Below are 7,192 nucleotides of genomic sequence, written 5' to 3' on the forward strand. Positions count from 1 at the left end.
AAAACAATTATTTGAGATTTCTTTTTTTGCACTTTTTACTCACCTTAAACGTGAGAAGACGTCTTATTTACGTAAGACTATCATATAAGGGTCCGATTTCCCCGAGTTCCCCTGAAGGCAGCACCACCTCCGGAGGCTCCTGTTGCTCTGAAGAAATAAAAGCAGCCCGGAGCGACAGATACCTTCAGCAGTCAGCCGGGGAGAGAAAACTCAGAATTATGCACTAATTTACCCACAATATAACAAAAGATTTAAAAAAAAAAAAAAAAAAAAAAAAAAAAAATATATATATATATATATATATATATATATATATATATATATATATATATATATATATATATATATATATATATATATATATATATATATATATATTATACCAGTGGACGCGACGAATATTTAAAATAAATCATGGGGTTTTCACCGACGGATGACGTCACGTGTAAAGAAGTGTAATGTCATCACTTCCTCGATCAATAAAATAATTTCTAGGCATCTGGTGTCGAAAAAATGTTTACTGACAGTAAATGTAACTCGGGTGCATTTAACGTGAGACTGAAACTGTCAACATTTGAGATAATAAATAATCCACTTTTTTTTAATGACAGGTTGTTTTAATCATTTATTTAAAATTAAAATGAAGTCACATGTCGATCACTTTTGTATTCGGGCGTCTCCAGTTTGATCTCCACCGAACAGCAGGTTCGGCTGCTGCCTTCACGTGCTGTTTGGAAATACTCTCCACACAGGTGAGCCCCAAATTAAGCAGGGAGCAAAACGGTAAACAAAAATGTCAAAAAGAAGTTACGCATTTTCCGCATGATACAAGTCCTGCGTGGTGTTTTGTTTAACTGCCATTAAACATGATGTAAAAAAAAATGTCACTTTCCTGCTCACAAACTCCTGCTGTTTTGTTTGTTTGTTGTTGTTGTTACCTGAAAGTTGCATTCAGAACTTAATTCGACTAAATCCGGGAACCTGATCTCGTTAAACGCAGCATTTGCCCAACAGCGCCGCCCTGCGGCTTTCACAGTAAACACAAGCAAAGCTGAAATGATTAATGGACAATTGTTTTAAAATTAAAAATGTTCATACAAAGACGTCATAAAAGCTTCCAATATGTGAGAATTTGCTGCTTTAGGGTTTTAGTTATTTTAATTTTAAATAAATACTTTTGTAGGGTTTGAACTGTTGGTCGCATAAAACAAATATTACTTATCATGATCAATCTTGTTACTCGAAAAAATAATCATCAGATTAAAAAAAAATAACAGTAAAATCAGGTTTTTAGATAAATATACAATCAAAAGTGCTTCCACCACTGATCAGAATCTTGGAAGCTCAATCTTTCTGGGGGCTTTAAGTGCCTTGCTCAAGGGTGTCTGAACAAAGGCAGTGAGGAAGGGTAAAATAACAGATGAGACAAACGGGGCCAACAACACCATGTGATGATTCCTGACCGGTCGGATGCAGAGGGGAGTCGACACCAGCAGGGGGCAGAAAAGCACCAAAGTACGCAGCAGAGGCTTTAAAGTGCAAGGCAGTGCATTGTTAAAGTGTCCTTTAACACTTTGAACAGAAATTTAGGATTTGGACCGAAATTTCAACAACCGCAATGTTGTCAATTACAAAATCAGCCAACCAGACACAAAAAAAATAAAAAAAATAAGCAAGAATTTAGAGAATTTCTGTGTAAACAAGATGAAGAAAGTGTATTTTTCAGCATGGCCGGCCACTGTGACGGTGTCCTCACAGGCTCCTAGACAGCAGCAGATACTCCAGACGGCAGCTGCCGGTCGGCCCGTTGCTTTTAATTTCTATGCTCCTCACACTTGTGAAACAAACTTCCCGAATACTTAAGGTCGGTTAAAACTATCGGCTCATTTTAGCCCACGTCTTGTTGTGTTTATTTAATTTATGAAAAAAGGATGACAGAGTTTGACTATATCATCTCTATTAAAGGCACCGTTTCAAAGGCCAAGTGGCAAAGCGTGAAATGGACACGCCCGTCCACTACAGCAAAAAACAAAACAAAACGTGAGATAGCCACACTTTGGGCTGTCGAGGCGTGGAAGTTACACGTTTTTAAAACGTGTGAAAGTTGCACGTTTTAAAAAGTGTGAAACTTACACGCACGTAAATGTCATGTGATGTGGGGTCATGTGACCGAGGTCCCGCAACAGATGTTTTGAGTCCAAGTACAAAGGACTTTTTTTTTTTGGCGGTAGTGGAAGTGATACCGTTTTGTTTCCTGACCCCGACCATGTGCTCATTTGTAAACCTAAACCACGTGTATTTTGCAAAAAAGTTTTATTTCGTCCGTAGCGTCCGCCATCCCACGTTTTGCGATGGCGGACGTGCGTGTCTATTTCACGCTTCGCCGCGACGCCGGGTTGTTCGGAGAGGACGAAGCGTTCGCTGGTTTAAAAATACGTCCCACGTCACGCCCTTATTTCTATCTGAATAATGAGCGTTTGGCGTCGTCGGTTCAGCCCTTTCTCCCCTTTCTGTTCTTCCTGAACACATCGGAGCGATTGTGTGTCTCGTCGTCTATTGTCGCTTCCCACCCGGGATGTTTAATATTGTACCGATGACGTAACGCAGCGATGCGGCGCTTTGTTCGGGCGCGATCGCCTGACGTGCGACGTGACGCCTGCCTCCCATCCTGACACGCTCTTTTTGTTGTCCGACAGTTTTTCCCTCTCCATTATCATCTTTTCCCACCTTATGTCACTTTTTTGTCATCTTCCCACCCACTCCCTCCTCTCCATCATCACGCCTCCTCCCCTGCCCCCCTTTTTTTTTTTCACCTCATTCCCAGAATTACAGCTGCTTCTAAATATACTTTCCTGAACAAAAGAGGCCCTCAATAATAGAATAACGGCATCTGAGTAACCTGAATCAACAGGTGTGTGTGTGTGTGTGTTTCTGTTCGTGTGTGTTCAGAGTGACCTCACTGTGCTGATGCCAAATGTGGGCGGAGTTCAGTGGCTCCTGAACAACCATTGGCCCGCTGTCCGGCCATGTCAGCACGTATAAGAAGGGAAACAATTCACCAACTGCAGATTATTTCTTCATCTGCGGGAGCGTTAACACATCTCCATGGCGACCGTTGTTCCTGTGAGTATCTATACAAGTGTGTGTGTGTGTGTGTGTGTGTGTGTGTGTGTGTGCATCTCAAACCTTGTGAATGGCGTAATTCTGTTATTAAGTTCTGCATCATGAATGAATGAACTGTGACCTACTGCAGTGTTTAAAGGGTTTGTAATCAACTGAAGTTTTGTCAAATCTAATATTGTTATTGATACTGACATGATCAAAAGTATTGATTTCTCTGTACATGATAGTTTAGGCACTGTTGCAGATCAGTTATTGTTTGCATGTGTGTGTGTGTGTGTGTGTGTGTGTGTGTGTGTGTGTGTGTAGACAAAACTTACCCACCTGTAAGAAAATATGATTCAAATTTTGTCAGAATGCGATGATTTGCGAATCATATAAACTCATATTTAAATCGAAATATACCGACATATCAAATGTTGAAACTTAGAAATTGTATTGTTTTTTGTTTTTTTTTGGGGGGGGGGGGTATTTATGCTCGTTTTGAGTTTGATACCAGCAACAAGTCCTGAGGAGACCAGTTTCAACCTGCATTTGTAGATACAGCGACAAACTGTGTTCACAGACAATGGTTTGGTGTGTGTGTGTGTGTGTGTGTGTGTGCGTGTGTGTGTGTGTGTGTGTGTGTGTGTGTGTGTGTGTGCATGAGTAAACAACTGTTGGTTGTCTACTGGACATGATCAAGTGTCTTTCCTGTAAATGAATCTGCAGACCTGAATTCTCCCTGGGAGATCGATCTCCGGTGTGTGTGTGTGTGTGTGTGTGTGTGTGTGTGTGTGTGTGTGTGTGTGTGTGTGTGTGTGTGTGTGTGTGTGTGTGTGTGTGTATGTGTCTTGGGTTTCTGATGGAGAGGTTGATTAAGTCTGCGACAGGAAGACAGCAGCTCCAATGCTAATTAAAAGGGTGTGTGTGTGTGTGTGTGTGTGTGTGTGTGTGTGTGTGTGTGCGTGCGTGTGTGTGTGTGTGCGTGCGTGTGTGTGTGTGTGTGTGCGTGTGTGTGTGTGTAAGTGTGTATACGTGTCAGAATATATCATTTGAAGTGTGAATGACAGAGACACGCAGCTGAGGCTGCAGCAGCTCACATGGCCTTATTCTACAGTATCCGTTATGCCCCAGTAGATTAACAGGCTGACAGGCCAATAATAGCAGACTGCAATCAAATAGCTGGCAGTATTTCCCATGATGCATCGGCGGCTGAATGATTCGTTAGATAACAGTGTGTGTGTGTGCAAAAAATTTAAAAAAACAGAGCAGGAACGGACAGCGGAGTAGATTTAAGTGGATCACCAAAGGGGACCACAGTTCACGCTACATAACTCCGATCTGCATAATTTTATAAGATGCAAATTTATTTAAAAGATTTGCACCACTGTAGTCGCCTGTGATTCTGGTCTTTAAGAGGCAACATTTTTTTTAATGTTTTTATAGAATTAAACTATCATTATCAATAAGTGTGACAATCATTTTATTTAATATTGAATAGATTTTTTTTTTGTTGGTTTTTTTTTCATATACTGTAGTTTGTTCATTATTCCCTTAAAAAAAAAAAATAAAAAAAATAAAAAAAAGTCCACATGGTCAGATTTCCTTCTTTTAATCTAAAAAATACACATTCAGTGTCTACTATCAAACACTTGCTTGTATACACTGACTATTATTTAAAAAGCATAGAAACCATAAATAAATAAATATATTTCAAAGTATTTCACAAATTAATTGATCATCTAATCTTTCAGCTTTAAGATACATGGCTGGTTGTCAAATGTCAAATTCGCGCAGCTTTTCCCTGACGTTCAAGCTGAAACTTCAGCGACTTAAAACAAACAGAAAAAAAAATGCTGCCGTTCTGCTGAGCAGACAAAAAGCCGGAAGCCGATGCGGCCCTGCACGGTTACACTTAAGATACATGTAGTGTTAAGTTACGTAGTCAAACTGGGGACGATAAAACCACATCTGGGAGAAAAATTACCAAAGAAAAATCAGGATGCGGACGTCTACGACCGTGTGGGAAAATAAGTCGGCGCATAGAAAGTAAAAAAAACCTGCTCTTTCTCTCCAATCCTTCGCTCCCCAGTTCGCGTCCTGCTACGCCAACGTTCAGCCGCTGCAGCTGTTCGGTAAAGGACCCCGAGGGGCCAACTACATGTCGCTTTTCGCCTACCGGGGGCCTCGCTGCACGCCGCGGCCCCGCCTGGTCTGCCACGCCCCCAAGATGACGCTGCGGCAGATCTGTCGCACGCTGAAGATGATGAAGCAGGTCAGGACCAGAGAGGCCGCCGCCGCATCAGCCGCAGCCGCAGCAGCCGCCGCCAGGTGAGGAAACACTCACCTGTAACATCGAGTCAATAACAGAAGCAGCAAAATATTATAATCATTTTAGAAGTATCAATATACAGTCATGAGTAAAGCCCTCTGTCTCTATGTTGTTACGACGAGGGAAGTCTTGTGTGTGGGTGGGCTCGGCGTTCACGTGGTTAAAGTGGGGAGATAGCCGTCGCTGGGCAACAGCGACATGGACGGCGTCTAGAAGCCACGGAGTCTGTCGTCGTTTGTTTCTCTTTTATAATTAGCATCTATGGGGGAAAATTGCTTTTTTTTTTTTTTTTTGTCTGTCACAGGAGATGAAAAATAACAGTGTGAAGAGTTTCAATCCATCAGTCTTTGATTATGACATCATTATATAAATTAGGGTTACGTAAGAGCCTATTTGCGCAGCCCCAGACTGGACTGTGATCACACCACTGGGTGTTTCTTTTTTTGCCGGCCACAGGTGTCATGGCGGTTAATAATTAAAGACGCTCGTGTCACTGCCAGAACAAACACTCCATCCCACTTCCTGCCTCTCACTTCTCATGTGTCTGGTTTTCTTTCTTTCTCTCCGTGCAGGAAGCAGGGATCCGCGGCTTCGGACCCGGCGTCGCCCGGCACCAAGTCGGAGAAGAAATGCGTGCCGAGCTGTCTGCGGCGCAAACGCAGTATAAAACGCGTCGGCTGACCCAACGAGCTCCGGCTGACCGCAGTACGACGCTTAAAAACTCAGCAGAAACTTCTCTCTCTCTCTCACACACCGAGCTACGACTCTCGCAGCGACGCGTGACGTCACCACCGAGTCCACCTCCAACGGACGAGATCCAGCTGTTGTGACTGAGGATGTTGGAGGACGCTTGACTTGCGGTCCGTCAGGAGACGATGACACGATTTTTTTTTTTGGTTCCCAAAACCCCCTTCGGCTTTAGAAAAAGTGGAAAAGTTTTTTTGAAATACAAAACCTTTTTAAGCTTCCATTTTTAAAGGCTTCCTGTGTGTGTTTTTTTTTTTTTTGTGTTTGTTTGTTTTAAAATGTCCTTTATTTGATCTCCAAATTCAGGATTAACATCAGAACTTCCATCAGGCTGCCTTTTTTTTCTTTTCTTTTTTTTACATTTTTAACGCAGCTTTTTGTTCTGTTTTAAAGACTTTTAATTGATTTGATGAATCCTCTTTTTTTTTTTTTTTTTGCTGATTAAGGAAACAAATCTATATCCGTGTCTGGCAGGTGTGATCAGAAATAAAAACGGAAGTTTAAGTTTATGAAATAGCAGCTGAACATTTGTTCTTCGCGTGCAGTGATGTATTTGTGGATTGAATTCTTAAATGTGCAATAAAAACTATATGAAATCCATGATAAAATTGTGGCTGCACATTAAGTCTTTGTGTTTGAATGAAAAAAAACATGAACTATTCATGAAAAGTCAAAAGATGAAAATTTTGGGGTCTACAAATAAAATTGTGAATAAAATCCATACACTAAGTCTTTATGAGGTACTCATCTTTGATCATTTCTGGAAAGAAAGATGTTTCTGTTAAACGTCTTTTAAACTTAACCTCTTTATCCCGAACCTGTTTGTTTTGGAAAATATCCACAAAAAAGAAATTCACTTTTTTTTTTTTACCTTGACAACTGTCAGGCCATAATGAACAACATTGATGTCAGTGCCTCGGAGAGGCACTCACACACCTGCTCAGAGACCTGAGCAGGTGTGTGAGGGGGAGGGGGCAGAAGGGGGAGAGGGGAGGAGGGGGTGGGGGGTAT

Source organism: Embiotoca jacksoni, unplaced genomic scaffold (genome assembly GCF_022577435.1).
Source record: "Embiotoca jacksoni isolate LCO1_2020_lvr unplaced genomic scaffold, fEmbJac1.0.p SCAF_55, whole genome shotgun sequence".
NCBI lineage: Eukaryota > Metazoa > Chordata > Actinopteri > Embiotocidae > Embiotoca > Embiotoca jacksoni.